The sequence below is a fragment of the Chiloscyllium plagiosum genome, unplaced genomic scaffold, assembly GCF_037043375.1.
Source record: "Chiloscyllium plagiosum isolate Xiang-an unplaced genomic scaffold, Cpla_swu_hap1 HiC_scaffold_44, whole genome shotgun sequence".
In the NCBI taxonomy this organism is placed as follows: domain Eukaryota; kingdom Metazoa; phylum Chordata; class Chondrichthyes; order Orectolobiformes; family Hemiscylliidae; genus Chiloscyllium; species Chiloscyllium plagiosum.
Window position 1 is genome coordinate 14,220,569 of NW_028270182.1, and position 16,279 is coordinate 14,236,847.

Consider the following 16,279-nt stretch of genomic DNA (forward strand, 5'->3'; position numbering starts at 1 on the left):
TTGGACATGTTCTGCTCCATTGCAAAAGGGTCTTGAACCCAAGTCTTCCAATGCATGACCACTGCCCTGAATCCCTTCTCTGGCAAAGTGGCTTGTAGCTAGAAAGATCAGCTCATCACTAGAAGCTTCATCCTTTATGTTGGAGGGAATGGAGAGAACTGGCTGAGTGTAAGAGAAATCTTCTAAGAGGTGATACATAAATGATTTGGAGGAAGGTATATGTGGTCTGATTAGCAAGTTTGTGGAGTAGCAGATAGTGAATGGAACTGTCAGAGAATGCAGCAGAATAAAGATATATTGGAGAGTTGGGCTGAGAAATGGCAGGTGGAATTCAATCCAGGCAAATACAAGGTGATGCATTTTGGAATATCCAATTCATTAGTAGACTATACAGTAAATGGAAACGTCCTGGGGAAAATTGATATCCAGAGAGACCTGGGTGTTCAGATCCATTGTTCCCTGAAGTTGGCAACACAGGTTAATAGAGTGGTCAAGAAGGCATTCGGACAGTTTTTCTTCATCAGACGGGGTATTGTGTACAAGGGCTAACAGGTGTATAAGCCTCTTATACAGTTGTATAATAGCTTGGTTTGGTCACATTTGGAACACCGTGTACAGTTCTGGTCGCCACATTACCAAAAGGATGTGGATGCTTTGGAGAGGGTGCAGAGGAGGTTCACCAGGATGTTGCCTTGGCATGCAGGGCATTTGCTATGAAGAGATGTTGAGTCGAGTAGGATTATTTTCTTTGGAAAAACGGAGGTTGAAGAGATTGAGGGCTACAAAATCTTGAGAGGTGCAGATAGGGTGAATAGCAAGAAGCTTTTTCCCAGTGTGGGGGACTCAATTACTCAGGGTCACAAGTTCAAAGTGAGAGGGGAAATGTTTAGGGGAGATATGCGTGGAAAGTTCTTTATGCAGAGGGTAGTGGTTGCCTGGAACGCATTGCGAGCTGAGGAGGTAGAGGTGGGCACGATGGAATTAGATTAGATTAGATTACATTACAGTGTGGAAACAGGCCCTTCGGCCCAACAAGTCCACACCGACCCGCCGAAGCGCAACCACCCATACCCCTACATTTACCCCTTACCTAACACTACAGGCAATTTAGCGTGGCCAATCCACCCTAACCTGCATATCTTTGGACTGTGGGAGGAAACCGGAGCACACGGAGGAAACCCACGCAGACACGGGGAGAACGTGCAAACTCCACACAGTCAGTCGCCTGAGGCGGGAATTGAACCCGGGTCTCTGGCGCTGTGAGGCAGCAGTGCTAACCACTGTGCCACCGTGCTGCCCACAGAATCATTTAAGTTGTATCTAGACAGATACATGAAGGGGCAAGGGGCAGAGCGTTACAGATCCTTAGAAAATAGGTGACAGGTTTAGACAGAGGATCTGGATCGGCGCACACTTGAAGGGCTGAAAAGCCTGTTCCTGTGCTGTAATGTTCTTTGTACTTTGTGACTGTGTTGCATTGTTGCCAGAGCCTGCTCTGTCATTGCTGCATTCTATCCTGTTTGCCAGTGCTTTCACTCAATGACAAACAGCTGAAGGGTCACCAATCTGGTAATGTCGAAAGAAGCAGCACATGGAGCACAACAAGCTCCCACACACAACAGTGTTCAATGTTCAGAGAATGGGTTTAAACTTACACCATCTGGAGAAATACTTGTCTCCTTCTGGAAGAGGTTCCTTTCTCTTTTCACCTTGTGCCAGTAACTTACACCAGCTCTCCCACCACTCTCCATCTCAGCAGCCACTTCCAGTCTCTGTAAACCTCCCTATCGCTATAACAATTTCCCAGTTCGTCCGATCACTGTCAGCTACTCTAACTTTACACCCCTCCCTATATCTGTAATCTCCTCAAGCCCCTACACCCCTCCCTATATCTGTAACCTCCTCTCATTCCTGCACCCCATCTCTGTAACCTCCTCAATCCTCTACACCTTCCCTATCTCTGTAACCTCCTCCAGACCCTACAATCCCTCCCGATCTCTGTAACCTCCTGCAGCCCCGACACCCTCTCCCTACCTCTGAAGACCCTCCATCCATACACACTTCCCTATCTCTGTAACCTCCTCCAGCCCTTGCTACCCTCCCTATCACTGTAATGTCCTCCAGCCCCTACACCCCTCCCTATCTCTGTAACCTCCTCCAGCCCCTGCTCCCCTCCCTATCACTGTAACTTCCGCCAGCTCCTACACACTTCCCTATCTCTGTAACCTTCTACAGTCCCTGCATCTCTCCCTGCCTCTGTAACCCCCTCCAGCCCCAACCACTCCCTATCTCTGTAACCTTCTCCAGCTCTTATACACTCTCCCTATCTCTGTTATCTTCTCCAGCCCCTACATCCCTCCCTTTCTCTGTAACCTCTTCCAGCCCCTACACCCCTCCCTATCTATGTGACCCCCTCCAGCCCCTACACTCCTCCCTATAATCTGTAACCTCCTCGAGGCCGTACATCCCTCCCTATTACTGTAATCTCCTCTTGGCCCCTACACCCCTCCCTATCTCTGTAACCTCCTCCAGCCCCTACACCCCCTCCCTTTCTCTGCAACCTCCTCCAGCCCTTACACCCCCTCCCTATCACTGTAATCTCCTCTAGGCCCCTACACCCCCTCCCTATCTCTGTAACCCCCTCCAGCTCCTACCCCCATCCCTTCTCTGCAACCTCCTCCAGCCCCTACACCCCCTCCCTATCACTGTAATCTCCTCTAGGCCCCTACACCTCTCCCTATCTCTATAAACCCCTCCAGTCCCTACACCACATCCCTATCTCTGTAACCTCCTCCAGAACCTACACTCCCTCCCAATCTCTGTAACCTCCTCCAGCCCCTTCAGCCCTCCGTATCTCTGTAGCCCCCTCCAGCCCCTAACCCCACAGTCACAGCAGAATGGCCGCTTGTCTCTTTATTGTGACTATCCCTTTCTTTGTTTGATTTAGATTGAGTAGGTGAAGCCAGATTCCTGGAATCCCTCTCACTCACTCTCTCTCTCTCTCTGATTCTCTCCATCTCAATCTTTTACCTCCCTTGTCCCATTAAATACAATCAGGGATTTTAAAAAAAGACACACAACATTTTTTGTAAATTTAACACTGGACAGCCACAACAGCTGCTAAACACCTACTTACTATGAACCATGAGGCTTAGTTTAAACTGTCCTCCCACCTCTTATTCCATTGTTTTCTTATAACATTGCTACAGATATAAGGAGGGGGTATAGGGACTGGAGGTGTTTACAGGGATAGGGAGGGATGTAGGGATGTGAACTCCTTTCTCTCTCTCTCTCACACACACACACACACAAACACTATCACTGTCACTCTCTCACACACTAGAGTCATCATGAAGATATTCGAGTGCGGTACTGTTCCGCTTGAATTCCTGGTCCAGGAGAGAAGGGTTTCTGTGGGAAGTGGCCACAATATGGTCTAAGCTGTTTCCCCAAGTCCCCGGCTCCAGGAAGAAGGTGAAGCCAAAGAAGCCGATCAGTATGAAGGTGAAGATAAGGAAAACGATTGGAACACAGCGCTCATGGCAATGGGAAAGAGGAAGAGAGAGACTTACATTGCAGTGTCACCTGTCACCTCCCGAGACACTTCTTCCTTTCCTTTTCCTCTTAGACCTTAAAGAACACCGGCTGCAACAACTTCGAGATCCCATGGCCTTCCGGAATCTTCCTCCCCTCTCCTTCCCTCTGACTCCATCCCATAGCCCAACCTGGACCTCCCTGTCATTTATTCACTATCCCTCCTGACCTTCCACTCTCTGAGGCTGAACATCCTGTAACCAGCAAAGCTCTCCGTTTTATCCCTGTGATGGGCACATCCTCATCTTGAACAAATTTTCCTTTGACTCCTTTCACTTTCTTCTGGTCAGACGGGTTGCCAGGGGAACATGAATGGCCCCAGTTACTCTGTCTCTTTGTGGGGTCTATGGAACATTCCTTGTTTCGTTGCTGTTCCGGCCCCTACCCATAATTCTTCCTCCGTTATATCAACGGTATCATCGGTGCTGCTTTCCTCTGTCATCTGTGTGATGATGCAGTCACTTTAAGAAGGCTATTTTGTCCTTCATTTGTTGAAGAGAGCTCATAAAGGCAGACAGGCCGAAGGATCGAGTTCAATAATGGAAGGGGAGTGGCCAGTTCTCCCAGTTCAGGTTATTTCTAGTTTGTTTTAACTAGAGCAGTCATAAGATGTGAGAGTCCAGGGGAGTTGCAAGCTTCAGTAAAGGATTCCTCTACCTTTCTCTGAAATCTCTCCTGGGTGTGGTTCCCTCCAACCTGTAAGAATCTGTGTTTGAATTTACCTTTTTTACCAAGGGGATGAAGATATGTTTGTGAGATGCTGCTGTATTGAAACAGTGAATTTGTAATAGTTATTGTATTGGACAGTTAACTATTTCACATAGTTACATTATTCTAAATTCCGCTTTCTTTTTCTTGTATTTCAACTGTAATTTTTAAATAAATTCTGTTTTGCTTAAAGCCGAGTGGTTTGATCAACAGCATCACATTGGAATTTAACCAACGAGACCTTTTGGCCACCCTGCCTTTACAATCTCTCTTCAAAAGAACCAAGGACAAAGAACCTTTTTAAAGTTACTGCATCATCACAACCTGATAGAGGTGTATAAGATTATAAGTGGCATGGGCAGAGTGGATAGAAAACATTATGCCTCCCCTTAGTCAATAGCAGGGGAGGCATAATGTTAAAGTGAAAAGTAGGTGGTTTAGTTGGAATTTAATTGGGTCCCTGGCACTGTGAGGCAGCATTGCTAACCACTGAGTAAAAACAATGACTGCAGATGCTGGAAATCAGAGTCTTGATTAGAGTGGTGCTGGAAAAGCACAGCAGGTCAGGCAACATCCAAGGAGCAGGAAAATCGACATTTTGGGCAAAAGCCCTTCATCATGAATAGAGACTAGGTGTCTGCAGAGTGGAGAGATAAGTGAGAGGGGGTGTGGGTAGGGAGAAAGTAGCATAGAGTGCAATAGGTGAATGGGGGTGGGGATGGAGGTGATAGGTCAGAGAGGAGGGTGTGGGAAGGTAGTAAAGAGTACAATAGGTGAATAGGGGTTGGGATGAAGGTGATAGGTCAGAGAGGAGGGTGGAGTGGATAGTTGGGAAGGAAGATAGGCAGGTACGACAGGTCATGAGGGTGGTACTGAGCTGGAAGGTTGGAACTGAGGTAAGGTGGGAGGAGGGGAAATGAAGAAACTGGTGAAATCCACATTGATGCCATGGGGGTTGAAGTGTTCTGAGGCGGAAGATGAGGTGTTCTTCCTCCAGGCGTCGGGTGGTGAGGGCGCGACGATGGAGGAGGCCCAGGACCTGCATGTCCTCGGCAGAGTGGGAGGGGGAGTTGAAATGTTGGACAACAGGGTGGTGGGGTTGATTGGTGCGGGTGTCCCGGAGATGTTCCCTAAAGCGCTCTGCTATGAGGCGTCCAGTCTCCCCAATGTAGAGGAGACCTCATTGGGAGCAACAGATATAATAAATTATATTGGTGGATGTGCAGATAAAACTTTGAATGATGTGGAAAGCTTCTTTGGGGCCTTGGATGGAGTTGAAGGAGGAGGTGTGGGCGCAGGTTTTGCAATTCCTGTGGTGGCAGGGGAAGGTGCCAAGATGGGAGGAAGGGTGGGTTGTTGGGGGCCTTGGACCTGACCAGGTAGTCACAGAGGAAACGGTCTTTGCGGAAAGCGGAAAAGGGTGGGGAGGGAAATATATCCCTGGTGGTGGGGTCCATTTGTAGGTGACAGAAATGTCGGCGGATGATGTGGTTTATGCAAAGGTTGTTAGGGTGGAGAGTGAGCACCAGGGGGGTTCTGTCCTTGTTACGGTTGGAGGGGTGGGGTTTGAGGGCGGAGGTGCGGGATGCAGATGAGATGCGTTGGAGGGCATCTTTAACCATGTGAGAAGGGAAATTGCAATCTCTAAAAAAGGAGGCCATCTGGTGTGCTCTGTGATGGAACTGGTCCTCCTGATGGCGTTTTTGCAGGAGGTAGGGTGGGAAGAGGTGTAATCCAGGTAGCTGTAGGAGTCGGTGGGTTTGTAAAAAATGTCAGTGTCAAGTCGGTTGTCATTAATGGAGATGGAGAGATCCAGGAAGGGGAGGGAGGTGTTAGAGATGGTTCAGGTGAATTTAATTCATCTGGTGAAGTTGATGAATTGTTCAACCTCCTCGTGGGAGCACGAGGTGGCGCCAATGCAGTCATCAATGTAGCGGAGGAAGAGGTGGAGAGTGGTGCCGGTGTAATTACGGAAGATCGATTGTTCCACGTAGCCAACAAAGAGACAGGCATAGCTGGGGCCCATACGGGTGCTCATGGCTACCCCTTTAGACTGGAGGAAGTGGGAGGAGGATTCGAAGGAGAAATTGTTAAGGGTGAGGACCAGTTCAGCCAAACGAATGCGAGTGTCGGTGGAAGGGTACTGTTGGGGACGTCGGGAGAGGAAGAAACGGAGGGCTTGGAGGCCCTGGTCATGGCGGATGGAGGTGTAGAGGAATTGGATATCCATGGTGAAGATGAGGCATTGGAGGCCGGGGAAACGGAAGTCTTGAAGGAGGTGGAGGGCGTGGGTGGTGTCTCGAACGTGTGTGGGGAGTTCCTGGACTGGGGGGATAAGACAGTGTCAAGGTAGGTGGAGATGAGTTTGGTGGGGCAAGAGCATGTTGAGATAATGGGTCGGCCAGGGTGGTCAGGCTTGTGGATCTTGGGAAGGAGGTAGAATCGAGTGGTGCAGGGTTCCCGGACTATGAGGTTGGAAGCTGTGGGTGGGAGATCTCCTGAGGTGATGAGGTTCTCTGTGGTCTGGGAGATGATGGTTTGGCATAGGGGGGTGGGGTCATGGTCGAGGGGGTGGTAGGAGGAGGTGTCTTCAAGTTGCCGTCTGGCTTCATCGGTGTAGAGGTCAGTGCACCAAACTACCACTGCACCCCCTTTATCTGCTGGCTTATCTGCTGGTCTAACCATCGAGTAACCGTGTCTTTCCCCAGACACAGAGCAAGTGGTGCTGCGCAAATCATTAGATCTTACAACTGACAAGCATCAGGCTGCTCTTGATTCCTGATGCACTAGAGACTTTTAATGCAGTAAAAAAAGTAGCTATTGAGATAGTTGGGCATGTTGTTTTTCCTGTTCCACTGTCCCTCCGATTCCAGGAAGTCCTATTTGTTTAGAACATAGCAAATGGAATTCTTTATTCCACAAAAGACAGAGTCAGGAGGAAAGGAAACTAGAAGCTGGTTGGTTTAACACCCATCAGAGCTAAATATTTGGAGCGATTTTTAAAAGACTTAATAGCAGGACACTTCGAAACAGTCGAGTCAATCATGTTGCAGACACAGCAAGCAATCAGGAAAGCTTATAGAATGTTTTCGCTTGTTCTGAGGTTGCTTCCCTCTGTGGGACAATCTAGAACGAGACGTTAGTGGTTTAGACCAAAGTGTAGCAAATTGAAAACACAGACGAGGCGGAATTACTCCCTTCGAAGGATCATGAATCTGTGGAATTCACTCCCCGGAGCGTGTTGCTGCTGGGATATGGAATACATTCAAGGAGTGGATATACAGTAAGGGAGAATGCGCAGGAAAGTAGAGAGAGGCTGAGAGGAGATCAACTGTGATCATATTGAATGGCAGAGCAGGATCGAGGGGCTGAATGGCCTCCTCCTGCACCTTAGATCTTACGTGAAGGAGAACTGAATACAGAAGTGGGTTGGTTATGTTTCAGATTGTACAGGGCATTGGTGAGACCACATCTGGATTAATCGGTACATTATTGGCAGACAGGTTTAAGGGAGGGTGTAAATGCAATCGACACAGATAAACTTTACGAGACTAGTGTCTGGAATAGGTGGGGACAAATTCTGATTTCTTAAACTCAACAGTTTGAATACTTCTGGAAATCAGTTGAATACTTTGCAGTCATTCTCACTGACCGACAGAAGCAGACCCTTTGCTCCAACTTGTCCTTGTTGAATAGATTTCTGAAACTGAACCAATCCCACACTTCTGCCCTCAGCCATCTCTCTCCCTTCCCACAACAGTGCTAGGGCCCCCATGTCCTTACCTACCATCCCACCAGCATCACCATCCAGCGGATCATTAGCCGTCATTTCCACCACGTCCAGGGAGATGCCGCCACCAGATACGTATTCCCCTCCCCTCCCTCGTCAGCCTTCCACAGGGACCATTCTCACCAGGACACCCTGGCCCATTCCTCCTTCGCTCCCAACACCGTACCCCACCCCAGCCCCACGGTACCTTCCCCTGCAACCACAGAAGGTGTAACATATGTCGTGTACATCCTCCCTCCTCAGTATCCAAGGGCCCAAACACACCTTCCAGGTGAAGCAGCATTAGTGGGCGGCACGGTGGCTCAGTGGTTAGCACTGCTGCCTCGCAGCGCCAGAGACCCGGGTTCAATTCCCGCCTCAGGCGACTGACTGTGTGGAGTTTGCACGTTCTCCCCGTGTCTGCGTGGGTTTCCTCCGGGTGCTCCGGTTTCCTCCCACAGTCCAAAGATGTGCAGGTCAGGTGAATTGGCCGTGCTAAATTGCCCGTAGTGTTAGGTAAGGGGTAAATGTAGGGGTATGGGTTGGTTACGCTTCGGCGGGTCGGTGTGGACTTGTTGGGCCGAAGGGCCTGTTTCCACACTGTAAAGTAATCTAATCTAATCTAATCTTTACCTGCACTTCATTCAGTCTAGTCCACTGTATTCATTGCTCACAATGTGGTTTCCGCTGCACTGGGGGAAATGGAGTGTAGACTGGGTAATCACTTCACGGAACACCTATGTTCTCCCTGAGCTTCCGGTTGCCTTCTGCCCTCCCCCCACCCTATTCTGCATAAAAACAACTTTTTCCAAGCAATCATCAGTTCTGAGGAAGGGTCGCTGGACCTGAAATGTTAACACTGATTTCTCTCCATAGATGCTGTCAAGTGTGCTGAGTTTTTCAAGTAATTTGTGTTTTTGTTCCTCTCCTTAATGCTCTGGCCTAATGAAGGCAAGTGTGCCAACTGCCTTCTTCACTGCCCTATCCACTTGTAACGCCACTTTCAAGGAGTTATAAACCTGCCCCCTTCGGTCCCTTTGAAACACTCTGATCCTATTTTCCAGCACTTGCCCCAAAACCCAGTGCCCTTTGGCATCAGAATTGCATAATTAAATACTTGTTAAATAAAACCATAAAAAAATAGCAATAGGCTATTCAGCCCCTTGATCCTGTTCTACCATTCAATAGGATCACGGCTGATCCGACAATCCACGCACCAAAGTTCCTGCCCTAGCACTTTGATTCCAAGTCCGATCAACGACCTATCAATCTCAGCCTGAGATGTACGCAAGGATTTGCAAATTAACAATTCTAGTAAATGTGACAATGTGTAAGTCCTCTGGGCCGGATGGGATTTATCTGAGGTTTCTCTGGGAACTCAGGGAGGTGGTTGCAGAACCTTTGTATTTGATCTTTATTTTGACTACAGCAATAGTGCCAGAAGACTGGAGGATAACAAATGTTGCCCCCTAGTTCAAGAAGGGGAGTAGAGACAACCCTGGTAATTGTAGATCAGTAAACCTTAGGTAAAGAGTTGGAAAAGGTTATGAGAGACAGGATTTATAATCATCGAGAAAGGAACAAGTTGATTAGGGATAGTTAACACGGTTTTGTGCCTCACAAACCTTACTGTATTCTTTGAGAAGGTAACCAAACAGTTGAATGAGGGTAAAGCAGTTGATGTGGTGTATATGAATTTCAGTAAGGCATTTGATAAGGTTCCCCGCAGTAGGCTGTTGCACAAAATATGGAGGCATGGGGTTGAGGGTGATTTATCAGAAATTGGTTTGTTGAAAGAAGGCAGAGGGTGGTGTTGATGGGCAATATTCATCCTGGAGTTCAGTTAATAGTGGGATACCACAGGGATCTGCTCTTTGTCAATTTTATAAATGACCGAGATGAGGGCGTAGAAGGATGGGTTAGTAAATCTGCGGGTGACACAAAGGGCAGCGGAGTTGTGGATATTGCTGAACGATGTTGTAGGTTACAGAGGACATGGATAAGCTGTAGAGCTGGGCTGAGAGGTGGCAAATGGAGTTTACTGTGGAAAAGTGTGAGGTGATACCCAGATGGGTTCGCCAGATTATTGAGTTGTATAAAACTATGACGGGCATAGATTTCCCCTTGTGAAGTGATCATTGATCGGGGACATAGAATTAATCTGCGGGGCAGTAGGTTTAAAGAACATGTGGACAGCAGTGGGTTCAAGTCCCACCTCGGGCACCGGTCTGTCTGGAGTTTAGACGTTCTCCCCGTGACTGCGTGGGTTTCCTACAGGTTCTCTGGTTTCCTCCCACAATCCAGGGATGTGCGGTTAAGGTGAATTGGCTATGCTAAATTGCCCATAGTGTTAGGTGCGTTAGTCGGGGCAAATATAGGGTTGGGGAACGGGTCTGGGTGGTTTACTCTTCGGAGGATCGGTGTGGACTTGTTGGGCCAAATGGCCTGTTTCCACACCATAGGGAATCTAATCTAATCTATATTGACAAAGGGAAGAACATTTATTTGCTCTTCCTCAATGTTTTAGAAGCCTAAATTCCAACATTCATTTAACATATGAATAATCACACCCAGAACATATTACTAAGCAATAAATATTAAATAAAAATCAGAATTAAAAGCTTGTTTGACGGATGATTCAATTTTCTATATTATGTTTGAAACAATCATTTCACCGTACATTTCTTGAGCCCAATTAGATAATTTCTCTCGCTAACAGCTGAACTTGTCACAGTCTCTGAAGGTGTAGGTGTTGTCCTTGTATTCAGTGCTTTATCAGAACGGTGACTAAATGGTTTGAATTGAAAATCGTATTATGAAAGTTTCTTCTGCCATTTCTTTGTTCAGTGACTGTAACTAAACCCGATCAACGTGGGATCAGAATTTCCGCCCGGGTGGAATCTCTGTTTTAAAAGCAAGGAGAATCCTCACGCCTTGTCAATCGGAGAATTGCCCTCAACATCAGCAGCAATCCGTCAGGAAAAGGAAGATGGCGCTTGATTTTCTCATCAAGCTCAAGATTCTCTGGGCGCTGCACGACATCCAAATGGTGTACTTCCCCATCCTGGCTGCATTCGGTGTGCCAGGTAAGTGACTCACTGCAGTGGGTACCTGAGATTACACCAGGGGGACATTGAGTTCAAAGACCCATTTCTCACTTTCATTTCCTTCTCCGTGTGAATGAGAGCTACGGGTTTCACAACGCTAATGACATGCCATTGCCTTGCTTTAATCCATTAGCCTCACCCAACCACCAACTGAGCAACCCAGCAGTTCAAATGTTCAAAGCCCCTTCCCCATTGGCCCTCGTTCACTGATGCTGCTGAAGCCAGAACGATTAATTTTGTGCGACGATGGCCAAGAGGTGAGTGACAATGCTGTCACTTTTAGCGGTGATTTTGTACCAGGTTTGCTTTTCAAGAGAGGTTGTATGGCAACGGTTCCGAGCTGTCTCTAAGAAAGGAAACAGTTGGTGTTTTTTTTTATATAAAGTTGGAAGAATTGAAGCAGCCTGAATGGGTGTGGCCAGCTCTCAGACACCAGGCTTTCCAGTTACCTTTTTAATTTTTAGGTTTAGCTTTAAGCTTTAAGCCTTTGGGGTCTCAGATGAGTTGGAAGCTTCAGTGAATGTTTCCGAGCCGCTACTCTCTGAATTTTCTCTTGATTTATTTTCCTCCTGGATTGGAGAACTGCATGTGAGAAACTGTGTCTGAATTTGCCTTTTTGCCAACGGATGTATTTCTGGGATGTTACTATATTGTAATAGTTAATTAATAATAGCTACTGTATCCATTATTCAGTTAACGTTTCCAATAGTTAAGTTATTCTAAATTGCTTTATTTTGTCTGTATTTTAACAATAGTATTTAAATAAGTGAGTATTATGACCAGTCACACATTGCATTCTGGAACAGAGCACTTCGCATCTACCTTTAAAACAAGAAAAAGTTAGGGTCTGGACCACTTTCTTCAAATATTTTGAGGGGATCTGGTCTGGTCCATAGCAAATGTTCCCACTAGATTATTAATCCAGAGACCCAAGTGATATTCTGGGGATAGCAGTTCAAATCCTGTCATGGCAGATGGTGGAGTCCGAATTTGATAAAAATCTGGAATTAAGAGACTTAATGAAAGTGTTGTGGATTCGTGGCGAAGGAGGCTTTTGGTTTACTACCACCCTCCAAGGAAGGGAACGGCTGGTCTACGTGTGAATCCACTCCCATAGCAATGTGGCTATCTCTCGGTCTAAATATGGATGGGCACAAACTGCTGGGCCAATCAGAGACTCCCACATTTCATGAATGAATAAAAAAAAACTTCTGTCTAAATAATTCAACTGGTGAAAGACAATGCCCCATTCTGTGAACTCATGGCTCATCTGTGTCTAAATTAAATTTCCCTTTTATTCCCATGTCTATTACTAGCCTTGGTTAGCAAAGATAAAATCAGTTCTCAGTGTTGACATCTGGGATTTACCTTTTGTCAGGGGCCCATAGCTCTGAAGATAGTTGCAGATCTTCAATTTACGTTACTGCATCTAAGTGCTTACTGACAATACCCCTAAATAACCAAACACATTTTCAAATTGATACAAATTTAAAACATCTAGGAAGAGGCTGGTACAATTGCAACATTAAAGAGGCATCTGGATGAGTATATGAATAGGAAGGGTTTGGAGGGATATGGGTTGGGTGCTGGCAGGTGGGACTAGATTGGGTTAGGATATCTGGTCAACATGGACGGGTTGGACCAAAGGGTCTGTTTCCGTGCTGTACATCTCTATGACTCTATGACTCTATAACAGGAGCAAGCTACTTGCCATCTCCAGCCTGCCGTGTCATTCTGTAAAATAACTGTTTAACCCCAGTTTCATGTGCATTTCTCGTCATCCTGGACTATACTGCATATTAAAACTCTACGTCTCTTTGACTGTAAGTTTCCACAAGAGGGAGTAAGTTATCACTATCTATTCAACAAACCCTCTAATCATTTTAAGTATTTCAAATAGATGAACCTCGACATTTTTTCACAAGAGAATACAAGCTTTTTCTTTGAAATGTTATCCCATTTATTATATAGATGGTTATGCATTGCTAATGGGTGTAATTATGAACAATATCTATATTACTGATGGTCACAGGTAAAATAATACGTTTCTAGCACTGGATGTAAAGTGAATCTTTGATCAATTTCAGGTTCTAGCAAAGAGTTTATGGCTGCATTTATATGGCCATCTTTATGTTTCAGTAACACGTTAAAAAACTGGTTTTATTTCCACAAGTGTGGATAATTTACCTCTCTTCAATTTTCTCACAGTTAAAGTGATGACAATAGCCATCCTGTCCCGGGGGAAAGTGTGGTCTCTCCAAATGTGTGACTCTCACTACCTGGTTGCTACTGATCATCATCATCAATCTGATACTATGGCAGATTCTGATTGTCTACTGGGAGCAATTCATTTTCCTGAGGGACATCAGTTTGTGTGACAGCCATGCCGTCTTGCTTACGCCATCACAGACTGTTCTGTCTGGTTCACGGTCACGTTCACCTTTGATCGTTTCATTGCCACTTGTTGCCAGAAATTAAAATCTAAATATTGCACATATTGTGATATGGTTTGGGGAAGTGTGACGGTGCTGAGCTTTATGAAGAACATATTTTGGATTTTTCTGTACACCACTGAGTACTGGCTTTCAAACAGTACCTGGTTTTGCCGTGTAGCATTCGGCGTATCGCTTTAAATGGCTTGGGCTGTTGTTGAATCTAACACATTATATTATGACATAATTTGTTCCATTTCTCTTGATTCTACTGTTTAATGCATTAACAGTCAGGATATTGTACTGGCCAGCAGAGCTCACAGTAGACTCTGAGGTTGGAGAAGTCGAGAGAATCCCAGTGACCCAGAGGTGGAGAATCGAAGGAAATCCATCATTTTGCTCTTTGTTATATCAGCCAACTTCATTCTACTATGAGTTGTCTTCATGTCTTATTCAGTACTGGGACAACTGAATTACTTGCGATATCCTGTTCCTGTGCCAACATTCGCACGGGAGCTGCTGTACAAACGCATTTCGAGAGGAGTTTTGGAATGGAGTAAAATATCCATTCACTGCAATGGCCAAAATAATCCTGTGAGCAAAACCCACCAATGTCTAACGTTGTCATGCATTCTCCGGTGCATTCCTCTGCTTACATCATGCTCTACTTTCTGATAAGAAGCAGGTGGAATGTGAATTAAGATTTCTCGTCATGTTTCTGAACTTGTCAAAAACCATTTCTGCAAGGAGAGATAGTCGATAGATGGAGTTTGAACAATGACTTGACTCAGGGATCTTAGCTGCTTTACTCAGTCCCAGGGTCAGCCAGTAATATACGGGCATTTTGCACATGGTAAAGCTGTTGTATGAAGAGATACTAGATTGATAAGGTCTATACTCGCCGGATTTTAGAAGAATGAGAGGGGACACCATATCAAATTCGAACAGGACTTTGATTTGATTTATTGTTGTCACGTGTACCTAAGTACAGTGAAAGGTTTTGTTTTGTGAGCAGTACAGGCAGATCATAGCAAACAAGGACATACAAACAAGATCGTAGGGTGCTTAGACAGAGTGAGCTATACAGGATATAAGAGGTGGACAATGCAAGATAGACATTAGATTTAAAGTGAGAGATGTCCATTCAGCAGTCTAATAAAAGAGGGGAAGAAGCTGTTAATGAACCTGTTTTTACATGTGTTAAGCTTCTGTATCTTCTGCCTGGCACAGGACGTTGGAAGAGAATATTACCGGGGAGGGAGGGGTCTTTGATGATGTTGAGAGCCTTTCTGCAGCCACAGGGAAGGTAGATGGTGTCCATGGATGGGTGGTTGGCTTCCGTTATGGTCTGGGCTGTGCACACAACTAGACAGCATAAATGGAAGAAGAATATTCCTGATGTCTTGGGAGTCCAGAACCAGGGGTCACAGTCTATGGATGAGGAGAAATGTCTTCACCAGAGAGTGGGCCTGCGGAATTCTCTGCTACAGAAAGTGATGGAGGTCAGAACATTGAATGTCTTCAGGAAGGAGTTAGACGTTGGTCTTGGAGCTAAAAGGATCAAAGGGTATGGTGGGGAAAGCAGGAACAGGGGACGGGGTTAGAGGATCAGCCATGATCATAATGAATGGTGGGGCAGGCTTGAAGGGCCGAATGGCCTTCCCCTGCTCCTATTCTCTCCGTTTCTACACAATTGATGTTGTGGTTACTTCCCAAAATTGACCAGTTCCTGGGGGAAGAGGTTGGATGTCTCAGTGACGATCTGTTTTTCTGATCTCTGGCAACTGTTTGAAGAAAGCTCGAAAAAGTCAAGGTGGACACTAGCGAACATGAAAATGATACAACAATGTGACGAAATGAGAACAAGATCAGACTCCAAACATTAACTCTGTTTCTTTTCTCACAGAGACTGCCAGATTTGCTGAGTTTCTCCAGCATATGTATATATATATGTATTGATATAAAATAAGATGATTGCAATATATATGTATCTCTGCATCTTCATTTGGACAAATATTTGGAAAATATAATGCGTTTCTATTGGTTTTCAATCCTCAAAATACTTTCTTGCGCCCCTCCAAACCTGGTCTTTATTTTTCCAAGTTAGTGCATTATGGATCTGGAATTCTGTCAGCACAGGAGAGGGGAACATATCTCAAAAGCACTTTTCAAATTTGCTGACACCATCACATTGGCTTTCCGCAATCTGGAAAGTATTGTTGGATATTTAATAGGTCCTGGAGTAAAGTCATATTTGACCCAATAATGCTGGGCCCTGATGGTACATGCACACATGCACAGACACACACACACAGACACACACACTCGCTCACACAGTTACACAGGGACACGGAATGACCAAATATATTGGGATTTCCAAATATTAAAGCTCCATTAAAGAATCCCTAGATGTCAGATGAAGGCAGGACATTCACACATCTGGGTCAGGTTCAAGACTCACCTCTCTCCGACACTGAAAGACTCCTGTATCACACTCCGGATTGGAATTAGACGAGTTGTTTGGGAGCAGGACGTGGTACATGAGATTAGGACGACTGTCTATATGAATGTTCAGAGCCAGCAATCTAAAATCCAATCAGAACAGAACAGAGAGAATCAAATAAAGAATTTGGTGTTGAATTTGTGGAGTTCTACCATTTTGTGTGTGT